Source organism: Panthera leo, chromosome C2 (genome assembly GCF_018350215.1).
Source record: "Panthera leo isolate Ple1 chromosome C2, P.leo_Ple1_pat1.1, whole genome shotgun sequence".
Taxonomy (NCBI): Eukaryota; Metazoa; Chordata; class Mammalia; order Carnivora; family Felidae; genus Panthera; species Panthera leo.
In genome coordinates, this window is record NC_056687.1 from 98,817,191 (window position 1) to 98,830,026 (window position 12,836).

Sequence of the window (12,836 nt, forward strand, 5' to 3'; positions counted from 1 at the left end):
TCCCTGTATTTTTAAAACAATTTTTAAGTTTATTTATTTTGAGAGGGGCTGCTGAAGGGGCAGGGAGGGAGAGGGAGAGAGAGAGAATCACAAGCAGGCTCCACACCATCAGCATGGAGCCTGATGCTGGGCTCACTCATGAACCATGAGATCATGGCCTGGGCTGAAATCAACAGTTGGATGCTTAATCACCTGAGCCACTCAGGCACCCCTAGTTCCTTTATTGTTAATGACTAGTAGTCTAGAGTAACCTCGGGCCAGAGTTGATTCAGACAAGGCATTTGCCATAGCTACCATTGTATAGAACTGTAGGACATAATCCCTATGTTGTCCTCTGAGAATCTTTTTTTTTTTTTTTTTTGTAGGCAGGGCCTGCTCTCAGAACAGATGTCTACTTCCTGTCCAGTGCTGGGGCCACAGTAAGAGTGGTTTAGGTGGGTATCTTCCCTACTCCCCAGGGAAAGGGTTACTTCAAAGTCATATTTGCCTCTGGGCTGCTTGTACACTGTCATGTCTGTGGTATGGCTTTCGATGGACTCTTGCCAAGGTCATGTTTGTGGTGGCCGGTCATGGTGTTAGTAAAATTTGGACTGATATGCTTGGAGGATGCCTGTACCATCTTTGGAAAACTGCTGAGAGCTGGTTAGAAGGGATGGACCCACAGAAGAGCACAGGGATGAAGCATGCTATTAGCAAGTTAGGTGGAGAGTGTTCAAGGTAGTTTCTGCAAGTGTCCTTGTATGTGTAAACTGGCACATATTTTCTTTACAAATAACCATATAATGTATTTAACATGGAAAAATGCATAAATCATATTTAACTATTTCCTAAAATATAATTGAAAAATAAAAATTATAAATTCTGCAGATTATAAGCTTTTATATCACTGCATAATATCTGTCATTCATATTGTCTTCACTACCCACACACACAAAATTGTGGTTGTATTAGAATATGTTTGTTTAGTTCAAGTTTATAAAGTTAAGTCTTATAAACTCAGCTACACAAAGGAAACAACAGCAAAATATGTATAAAATCTACAACTGAATAACATTTTCAAAATTTCCCACTGTACAGATTTTCTATTACATTTAGTTGCTTAATAACCACACTCATAAATTTCTATTCTCCAATATCTTTACCTACATAAAGGTATATGTGAATGTTGAAAAATCCTAATCTACACACATAAAGGTATATGTGAATGTTGAAAAATCCTAATCTACACCTCCATTTCTTCAAGTTCACATATACGGAGCTTGTTTTCTCAGGCAAGTTCTTGTGTCTTTGCAGATATGGATTCCTGTTATCAGAAATTCTTGACAATTTCCAAATCTTCTAGAGATCCAGGAAAGGCCTTGTTCTAGTCATTCGTGTGGGCTAAGGCAAAGTTAGAGATATTGCCAATCTTTTAACACAGTGAGTACTTTCAATTTTAACAGTCCGCAGATCAAAACTTTAACATCTTTTAACAACATCTTCTCTGTCGATAAGCAGTGTCCTAATGAAGTCTTTTACATGGAAATTCAAATGTCTGAAATACTCACCTATAAAAGAAATGTTTGGCAGACTTTTATCTTTAATCAGAGGATATGGCCCTAATGTCCTTGTACCTATGGTGGCTGAAGTGTGGAAGCCTTATAACCCCTATTTATATTTGTAGAATATCACAAGGGTATTTGTTTACTGGGACAGTGGGAAAAATGCTTCATTTTGGATGCTAAATCTTCAGTTTTAGTGCCAAAATGTTGATCTTTTCCATCAACAAAATTGCCTCTTCTCTTTTTAAATTAAACTTTTGGAAGTATTTTATTTCTTTTAAATATCATAATTTTACTTTGGATTCAGTATCTGAGAACTGATTCTAAAGAAAGCCTATAAAACATTAAAATTTAATGATCATCTCCTTATAGAAGGCCAAAGGATCTATATATTTGTATGTTCCTCCTATGTTTTGACACAATCTTTAGCACTTTGGTCTTTGCAGAAAATAGTGAACTACTTATTTGAAAATACCAATTATAAAACAATCTCAGGAGGCCTGAACTAAGGAACCTAAGTGCATTACTCAAATGCATCATATCACCTGTGTTTTATCACTAGATAAGTTTACTCAACCTGGCAAAATTTATAATCATCAACAAAATAGAATACATCCTCTCTGTGTGTCCTCTGAGGTATTTTTTCTTTCATATTTACTTTACATGTAAGGGATCAATTTTCTTCTCTATTCAACTAATACAAATAAGTACTTATCCCTTGCTTTAATGTAAGATTTTGGTAATGATTTGCAGCAAAATCATTAAAGTCCCTTTCATTTTGTTTATTTAGCAGTAATTATCAAATTGTTCTTAACTTTGAAATGTGCATATCAACTCCAGTTATATGACAACTTCAAGTTCCTGTTATTTGCCCAAAGAATAGACACCAAATCAGAGAAAAAAATTTGCAATGTAATCACAAACCTTAATGTAGACTGATTTATATCTGTATTTCATAAATATAGACTAATTTATATATCTGATCATTAGTATGAATGGAATATTCCTGATACAAAGCTGTATCTAGTATTGATAATGTTTTCCTAGTATGATTATGAAATAAAACCTAATAGTATTTTAGCAACATATGCGTATTCAAAAACATTCAGATGATGTCACTTTTTAATGATAGCAGTTGTCACATTTTTTTCCTTTAGTTATTTAAATTGCATGGGCCGTCACTTAAGAAATAATCCATATTTTTCCAAGGTTGTTTTGACATTAATAGCATTTTACTGCAGTTATTCTTTTTTTTTTTTTTTAAATTTTTTTTAACGTTTATTTATTTTTGAGACAGAGACAGAGCATGAACGGGGGAGGGTCAGAGAGAGGGAGACACAGAATCCGAAGCAGGCTCCAGGCTCTGAGCTGTCAGCACAGAGCCCGACGCGGGGCTCGAACTCACGGACCGTGAGATCATGACCTGAGCCGAAGTCGGCTGCTTAACCAACTGAGCCACCCAGGCGCCCCACTGCAGTTATTCTTTAACATTGTTCAATTACCGTACTTGAGAAATGTTATATCCTTTTCTGTTTAACAGTTTCTTATGATTCACTGAAGTCTGTGACTGAAATGAAATAGAAAGAAATAGACTACCAAAATTGATAATGTTAAGATTGACAGGTATGCTAAGAAAGCAAGTCACAGTTGGACCTAGAAGTCATCAGCCAAAGAAAGTCATTGAATCCAAAAAATGCTGCTAACATCAAATTGAACAGCTTTCTTATGTTAGCAACTGTGCTGGAAAATAACAAGGTAAATGCATACAAATTTTATTTTTATTAAAATAATAAATAGATATAGATATATAAATATACATACTAATTATGTAATTATTATATATACATATGTAATTATTATTTAGAGATATACAATTAGCAGTATAAGTCTTAATAATCTCATCTCATCCTTCTACGTTATCAGTTCTACTATGACAAGGTAAAATTTCTAATGGTGTAATCCATTTATCCTGGTACTTACCTTGATATTTCCAGATAATTTTGTATCTCTATTTTGATCAATTAGAGATGAACATTTACCTTTTTTACCCCAACACAATACACTTCTGCTCTGTTTACTCCTTAGTTATATCACACTTTCTGATTGAATCAGTAATTTCATGGTGTGTTATCTATGTAGTTCACTATGATTCTTTTTTCTTGTGTGCAAGGTTTGGTTATAATACTGCTTTATGTTTCACCTACAAATTTGCAAACACCAATTCTTATTTTGACCTATTAGTACTGTCATAGTTTAAATACATATACTTTTTGTTTGTCTTATTTGCCCAAAAGGCAGACTTACTATTTTGTTTCTCAGTCTCACTGTTTCACTTGGGTCTGGTTGCACTCTTCCAGGAGCTTATGAAGAAAAGGTGCTAGGAAGATTAAACCTTTTTTTTTTAATTGCAGTTAACATACAGTGTTAAATTAGTTTCATTGTACAGCTTAGTGATTTGATACTTATATACAACACCCGGTGTTCATCACAAGAGCACTCCTCAATCCCCATCACCTATTTCACCCATTATGCCACTCACTTCCCCTCTGGTAACCATCAGTTCTCTAGAGTTAACAGTCTGTTTCCTGGTTCACCCTCTCTTTTTCCCCCTATAGTCATTTGCCTTGTTCCTTTAATTTCACATATGAGTGAAATCATATGGCAAATGTCTTTCTCTGACTTAAACTTCGCATAGCATTAGACTCTCTAGCTCCATCCATATCCTTGCAAATGGCAAGATTTCATTCTTTTTATGGATGAGTAATACTCCACCATGCATATATGCACCACAGCTTTTGTTTACCAGCTGATGGACATTTGGACTGTTTCCATAATTTGGCTATTGTAGATAATGCTGCTATAAACATAGGGGTGCATGTAGCCCTTTGAATTAGTATTTTTGTATTCTTTCGGTAAATACCTAGTAGTACAATCGATGGGTCATAGGATAGTTCTATTTTTAACTTTTTAAGGAATCTCCACACCATTTCCCATGGTGGCTGCATCAGTTTGCATTCCCTACAACAGTGCAAGAGAGTCCCCTTTCTCCACATCTGTTGTTTCTTTTGTTGATTTTAGCTATTCTGACAGGTGTGAGGTAATATCTCATTTAGTTTTGATTTGTATTTTGCTTATGAAGGACGAGGAGCATTTTTTTATGTTCCTGTTGGCCATCTGTAGGTCTTCTTTGGAAAAATGTCTATTCATGTCTTCAGCCCATTTTTACTTGTATTGTGTTTCACTAGATGCTGTGTTTTGTAGAAGTTCTTTATATGTTTTAGACACTAACCCTTTACCAGATATATCATTTCCAAATAGTTTCTCCCATTCCATAGGTTGCCTTTTAGTTGTGTTGATTTTTTTCCTTCGCTGTGCAGGACCCACAATTATATGATCAATTAATCTTTGACAAAGTGGGAAAGACAGTCACTTCAACAAATAGTGTTTTATACCATACACAAAAATAAATCCAAAATGGATTAAAGACCTAAATGTGAGACATGAAACCATTAAAATCCTAGGGGAGAACACAGGCAGTAACCTCTTTGACATCGGCCATAGCACCTTCTTAATAGGTATGTCTTCTAAGGAAAGAGAAACAAAAGCAAAAATAAACTATTGGGACTTCATAAAAATTAAAATCTTCTGCACAGCAAAGGAAATAATAAAACTAAAATGGAATATTAATCACTTAATCATTTATAAGAAAATACTTATCTTATAATCTGATAAATAAATTTATATGTATATAAATTACATATATATTAAATATATCTGCTAGAAAAATGTTTTTAAATTATTCTGTGTATTCTAACAACTAGTATTTGGGAGACCAACGATACTATGATTGTAATTCTTGGTATTCCTAAATCCTGTGTCTTACTCTAAGTTTTTAGGACTTCTCTAAATGTTTTAAATTTAGATATTTAGATTATGCTTTCAAACTGATAATTCCTATCCTTCAGTTCTGGGAAAAAAATTTTTTTTCAGGACTTCTTGATAAGTCCCTCTATCAACTGTCCATGTTCATCTTTTCTTTGACAGTGTGTGTATCTATTTGAAGTTTCCTTTAATTATCTTTCATTGCCTGCTGTCTGGTCTTTTGCCCTAAAGTATTTTGTTCTTTGACAATATATTATTCAGAAAAATACTGCTCTTCTCTGCATGGATGTAATACATGCAATATGTTGCATTGTTTTTCTTGATTTAAATTTTCTTGTGTGCTCTGAATTGTCAGTGTTTCTCCAGACACCTTTATCTGCCTACTGTGCTTTCTGGTATTTCCATTAGAAATTTCCTCAAGTGGAATAAAATTCATGGCCATCCTTTCAAATGTCAAAATAAGTCATTAAGAAAAACCTTGGAAAGTGCATTTCAATCAGAAGGTTTGTTCACTGTAAGGCTTTATTCTAGGGTGATTGAACAAGGGACCTGACATTTTTGAGTGACCTCTAAAATATAGATAGCTTAAGATTTTGTGTCTGGGATAGTTCAGCTTTTTAAATAAATATTGCAAACATTTCTGCTTAAGCGAATATGCTGAACTGAAAAATTTGGATAAGAGGAATTGGATAGCCAGTCCATATGGAGAATCTTATAATACCTTATATTTTTTCCTTTGGCCCACTGCTACTCTCCATTGCACTTCTGACTTTCTTCAATTTCATATATCTGATCCCTTTTACCAATCCAATTCAGGTCTATCAGAATAAATGATGATTTTTATGTCAAACACTTTGCTTAGAACTATATGCATTACAATACATTACCTTCATTTTAACAGGGAGAATAAATGCATTTTCATGTGCCATATTTAGCTAAATGTTCTTACTGGATACACATTTGGTATTCTCTTTTTTTTAGAAGCCTCATTATTATTGATAACTCTATGACGTTTACTGTAATTAAAATAGTTACATTCTCTTTTTCCCATGGGTAGATTATTTTAAGAAAATTAAACTTGAATGTTATTCAATTATTCAAAATTATTATATATAGAAACTATCCTTCCATCGATTTTCCTTTTAAAGAAATAGCTATATTGTAGAAGGATATACATGCAATAAAATCACCGTTTAAAATGTACACTATATTTGGGGCACCTGGGTGGCTCAGTTGGTTAAGCATCTGACTGGCTCACGTCATGATCTCACAGTCCATGAATTTGAGCCCCGCGCCGGACTCTGTGCTGACAGCCTCGGAGCCTGCTTCAGATTCTGTGTCTCCCTGTGTCTCAAAAATGAACATTATAAAAATGTTTTAAATAAAAAAAGTAAATGTACAGTATATTTTAGTTTATTCAGAATTGCACTATCACCACTATTATAAAACACTTATAACATCCCAAAAGGAAACCCTGTACACATAAGCACTTATTACCCACACCCCTCTACCCTCCTAGCTCTAGACCAACACTATTTTATTTTTATTCTCTATGAATTTCCCTATTCTGGACCTTTCATATAAATGGAGTAGTTTGTGGTATTTGTTATGGACTTCTTTCATATACCATAACATTTTCTTTTTTCCTAACTTTTTGAGATGTAAATGATATACAACATTGTGTAAGTTTAAGCACTTGATAAAGCATATATAAACTTTGACAGGTAACACCTTCACTACCTCACATAATTTCCTACTTTGCATATGTAGTGGTGCCATTTAAGATCTTCTTCTTAACACTATTGTATATTCTATACCTAAAACATGCTAACTGTAGTCACCATGCTATATATCACCAGAACTTATTCATCTTACAACAGAAATTTGTACCCTTTCACCAATATCTCACCACTTCTCTGACCTTAATTTTCAAAGTATCATTTTGTACATTATAATCAAAGTTTGGATGTGTTCCATAAAATGATATATAGATACACATACAAACACACACAGCAGGTATGGTTATTCCATCAAGGCATTCATAATATTTAAGTACAAAAATTTATATTAAAAATAGGAATACAGGACTTTAAGAGAAAAAGTACAACTTTGAAGTTAAGTATTAACAGTAAATTTTAAGTAATTATACATATTCTGTTTGTAAATCAAAATAGATCATATGACAAAGAATATATTTCTCCATTTAATTTCCAAAAGAAAAACAACCTTATGTTGCATAAAAATCACTTCTGTGTTCAATATCAGATGTAATTGGCCAATGGTATCATAAAACATACTAACATCAAACATTTTCTACAAGTATAGTTCCATGTGAAAATGATATTAAGAGAAATGCTCTGACAAAGCCTGTTCATGTAATAGCAAGTGAGTATGGCAACTAAGCTCAGTAAAACTAGTAATTCCCATCTTTTAAAACCTTGTTTAGAGATACTTTTGTTTTTCAGTGAACAGCCATTCATGGAGTTGAACAGTTTCCAGTCTAACATGGCAACATAGGAAGGCCCTGAACTCACCTCCTGGATGAAACACACCACATTATAACTATACAATAATTCCTCCTGAAGAAGAATTGAGGGCACATTAAACATCTTCTACACAACTAAAGATAGAATAGCAAAAGAGAACAAGAGACACTGTAACAAAGGAAACTCCAAAGCAGTGGAATGGTCATAGGGAGGGATAGCATTGAGCAACCAGGCATAGATTCCTCTGTCTCTGGAAATAGGAAAATAGTCACAATTTAAAAGAGCAACTAGCACAGGAAAGACAAAACTAGAACTACACCAAGCAATGCAAAGTGCTACAAGAACACGCTCCAGGTATCAGGGAGTGGAGGGGGGTGGGAACCCCACCTTAAAAGCCTAGACTAGAGTGGGGTCCAGATGCCATTATCAACAGGTCTGGTGCTCAGTGTGATTTGGCAAACACTGTTCTCAAGCCCACACCATCCTTTGTGGTGCTGGAACATAGAAAATAAACCATGGGTTGTTTTATCTTTTGTATTATGTATGAATTAAAAATTATAAATTTGCTTTTTTTTTTACTTTGTGGTTTTACTTCGTGGATTACTTTGTGGGTTTCATTTTTGTACTTTCTAATTTTTTTTGTCATCTTATTTCTTATTTTCTTCATTCAGGAAAAATCCAGAATTTAAAAGAATAACTAACATAAAAACGTAGCTCCTGCAAGATACCAAAGAAAGGATACATAAGAACATTGCAGCAAGTTTAAGAGGAACCATTCTGCCTAAATTAGAATAAGTCAAGACATCTCTTAGATAACATCAAGTGAACAAACATTCATATTATAGGGGTCCCAGTAGAATAGAGAAAGGGGTAGAAAATTGATTTGAAGAAATAATAGCTGCCGGGGTTCCGGAAGATGGCGGCGTAGGAGGACGCGGGGCTCACAGCGCGTCCTGCCGATCACTTAGATTCCACCTACACCTGCCTAAAGAACCCAGAAAACCGCCAGAGGATTAGCAGAAGGGAGTCTCCGGAGTCAAGCGCAGACTAGAGGCCCACGGAAGAGGGTAGGAAGGGCGGCGAGGCGGTGCGCGCTCCACGGACTGGCGGGAGGGAGCCGGGGCGGAGGGGCGGCTCGCCGGCCAAGCAGAGCCCCCGAGTCTGGCTGGCAAAAGCGGAGGGGCCGGACAGACTGTGTTCCGACAGCAAGCGCCACTTAGCGTCTGGGAGGTCATAAGTTAACAGCTCTGCTCGGAAAGCGGGAAGGCTGGAGGACAAAGGGAGGGAGAGCTGCTGAGCCCCCGGACGGCAGAGCTCAGCTTGGCGGGGAACAAAGGCGCCAGCGCCATCTCCCCCGCCCATCCCCCAGCCAAAATCCCAAAGGGAACCAGTTCCTGCCAGAGAACTTGCTCGCTCCGTGCAAACACCCAACTCTGTGCTTCTGCGGAGCCAAACCTCCGGCAGCGGATCTCCCTCCCACTGCCACAGGGCTCCTCCTGAAGTGGATCACCTAAGGAGAAGCGAGCTAAGCCTGCCCCTCCAGCCCCCGTGCACCTTGCCTACCCACCCCAGCTAAGACGCCAGATCCCCAGCAACACAAGCCTGGCAGTGTGCAAGTAGCCCAGACGGGCTATGCCACCCCACAGTGAATCCCGCCCCTAGGAGAGGGGAAGAGAAGGCACACACCACTCTGACTGTGGTCCCAGCAGTGGGCTGGGGGCAGACATCGGGTCGGACTGCGGCCCCGCCCACTAACTCCAGTTATACACCACAGCACAGGGGAAGTGCACTGCAGGTCCTCACCACTACAGGGACTCTCCAAAATGACCAAACGGAAGAATTCCCCTCAGAAGAATCTCCAGGAAATAACAACAGCTAATGAACTGATCAAAAAGGATTTAAATAATATAACAGAAAGTGAATTTAGAATAATAGTCATAAAATTAATCGCTGGGCTTGAAAACAGTATAGAGGACAGCAGAGAATCTCTTGCCACAAAGATCGAGGGACTAAGGAAGAGTCACGAGGAGTTGAAAAACGCTTTAAACGAATTGCAAAACAAAATGGAATCCACGATGGCTCGGCTTGAAGAGGCAGAGGAGAGAATAGGTGAACTAGAAGATAAAGTTATGGAGAAAGAGGAAGCTGAAAGAAAGAGAGATAAAAAAATCCAGGAGTATGAGGGGAAAATTAGAGAACTAAGTGATACACTAAAGAAAAATAATATACGCATAATTGGTATCCCAGAGGAGGAAGAGAGAGGGAAGGGTGCTGAAGGGGTACTTGAACAAATTATAGCTGAGAACTTCCCTGAACTGGGGAAGGAAAAAGGCATTGAAATCCAAGAGGCACAGAGAACTCCCTTCAGACGTAACTTGAATCGATCTTCTGCACGACATATCATAGTGAAACTGGCAAAATACAAGGATAAAGAGAAAATTCTGAAAGCAGCAAGGGATAAACGTGCCCTCACATATAAAGGGAGACCTATAAGACTCGTGACTGATCTCTCCTTTGAAACTTGGCAGGCCAGGAAGGCTTGGCACGATATCTACAGTGTGCTAAACAGAAAAAATATGCAGCCAAGAATCCTTTATCCAGCAACTCTGTCATTTAGAATAGAAGGAGAGATAAAGGTCTTCCCAAACAAACAAAAACTGAAGGAATTTGTCACCACGAAACCAGCCCTACAAGAGATCCTAAGGGGGATCCTGTGAGACAAAGTACCAGAGACATCACTACAAGCATAAAACATACAGACATCACAATGACTCTAAACCCATATCTTTCTATAACACTGAATGTAAATGGATTAAATGCGCCAACTAAAAGACATAGGGTATCAGAATGGATAAAAAAACAAGACCCATCTATTTGCTGTCTACAAGAGACTCATTTTAGATCTGAGGACACCTTTAGATTGAGAGTGAGGGGATGGAGAACTATTTATCATGCTCCTGGAAGCCAAAAGAAAGCTGGAGTAGCCATACTTATATCAGACAAACTAGACTTTAAATTAAAGGCTGTAACGAGAGATGAAGAAGGGCATTATATAATAATCACAGGGTCTATCCACCAGGAAGAGCTAACTATTATAAATGTCTATGCGCCAAATACCCGAGCCCCCAGATATATAAAACAATTACTCATAAACATAAGCAACCTTATTGATAAGAATGTGGTCATTGCAGGGGACTTTAACACCCCACTTACAGAAATGGATAGATCATCTAGACACACAGTCAATAAAGAAACAAGGGCCCTGAATGATACATTGGATCAGATGGACTTGACAGATATATTTAGAACTCTGCATCCCAAAGCAACAGAATATACTTTCTTCTCGAGTGCACATGGAACATTCTCCAAGATAGATCATATACTGGGTCACAAAACAGCCCTTCATAAGTTTACAAGAATTGAAATTATACCATGCATACTTTCAGACCACAATGCTATGAAGCTTGAAATCAACCACAGGAAAAAGTCTGGAAAACCTCCAAAAGCATGGAGGTTAAAGAACACCCTACTAACGAATGAGTGGGTCAACCAGGCAATTAGAGAAGAAATTAAAACATATATGGAAACAAACGAAAATGAAAATACAACAATCCAAACGCTTTGGGACGCAGCGAAGGCAGTCCTGAGAGGAAAATACATTGCAATCCAGGCCTATCTCAAGAAACAAGAAAAATCCCAAACACAAAATCTAACAGCACACCTAAAGGAAATAGAAGCAGAACAGCAAAGGCAGCCTAAGCCCAGCAGAAGAAGAGAAATCATAAAGATCAGAGCAGAAATAAACAATATAGAATCTAAAAAAACTGTAGAGCAGATCAACGAAACCAAGAGTTGGTTTTTTGAAAAAATAAACAAAATTGACAAACCTCTAGCCAGGCTTCTCAAAAAGAAAAGGGAGATGACCCAAATAGATAAAATCATGAATGAAAATGGAATGATTACAACCAATCCCTCAGAGATACAAACAATTATCAGGGAATACTATGAAAAATTATATGCCAACAAATTGGACAACCTGGAAGAAATGGACAAATTTCTAAATACCCACACTCTTCCAAAATTCAATCAGGAGGAAATAGAAAGCTTGAACAGACCCATAACCAGCGAAGAAATTGAATCAGTTATCAAAAATCTCCCAACAAATAAGAGTCCAGGACCAGATGGCTTCCCAGGGGAGTTCTACCAGACATTTAAAGCAGAGATAATACCTATCCTTCTCAAGCTATTCCAAGAAATAGAAAGGGAAGGAAAACTTCCAGACTCATTCTATGAAGCCAGTATTACTTTGATTCCTAAACCAGACAGAGACCCAGTAAAAAAAGAGAACTACAGGCCAATATCCCTGATGAATATGGATGCAAAAATTCTTAATAAGATACTAGCAAATCGAATTCAACAGCATATAAAAAGAATTATTCACCATGATCAAGTGGGATTCATTCCTGGGATGCAGGGCTGGTTCAACATTCGCAAATCGATCAACGTGATACATCACATTAACAAAAAAAAAGAGAAGAACCATATGATCCTGTCAATCGATGCAGAAAAGGCCTTTGACAAAATCCAGCACCCTTTCTTAATAAAAACCCTTGAGAAAGTCGGGATAGAAGGAACATACTTAAAGATCATAAAGGCCATTTATGAAAAGCCCACAGCTAACATCATCCTCAACGGGGAAAAACTGAGAGCTTTTTCCCTGAGATCAGGAACACGACAGGGATGCCCACTGTCACCGCTGCTGTTTAATATAGTGCTGGAAGTTCTAGCATCAGCAATCAGACAACAAAAGGAAATCAAAGGCATCAAAATTGGCAAAGATGAAGTCAAGCTTTCGCTTTTTGCAGATGACATGATATTATACATGGAAAATCCGATAGACTCCACCAAAAGTCTTCTAGAACTGATA

At 37.1% G+C, this 12,836-nt stretch overlaps 1 long non-coding RNA gene across 1 annotated transcript; it reads left to right on the forward strand.

Annotated features, from left to right (window-relative positions):
* Positions 1-369: 369 nt before the first annotated feature.
* LOC122198803 lies at positions 370-8,257 on the forward strand. The gene is made up of 4 exons (XR_006193168.1): positions 370-434; positions 1,294-1,419; positions 3,082-3,296; positions 7,889-8,257. It is a non-coding gene; the product is annotated as an uncharacterized LOC122198803 (long non-coding RNA).
* The last annotated feature ends 4,579 nt before the right edge of the window (positions 8,258-12,836 follow it).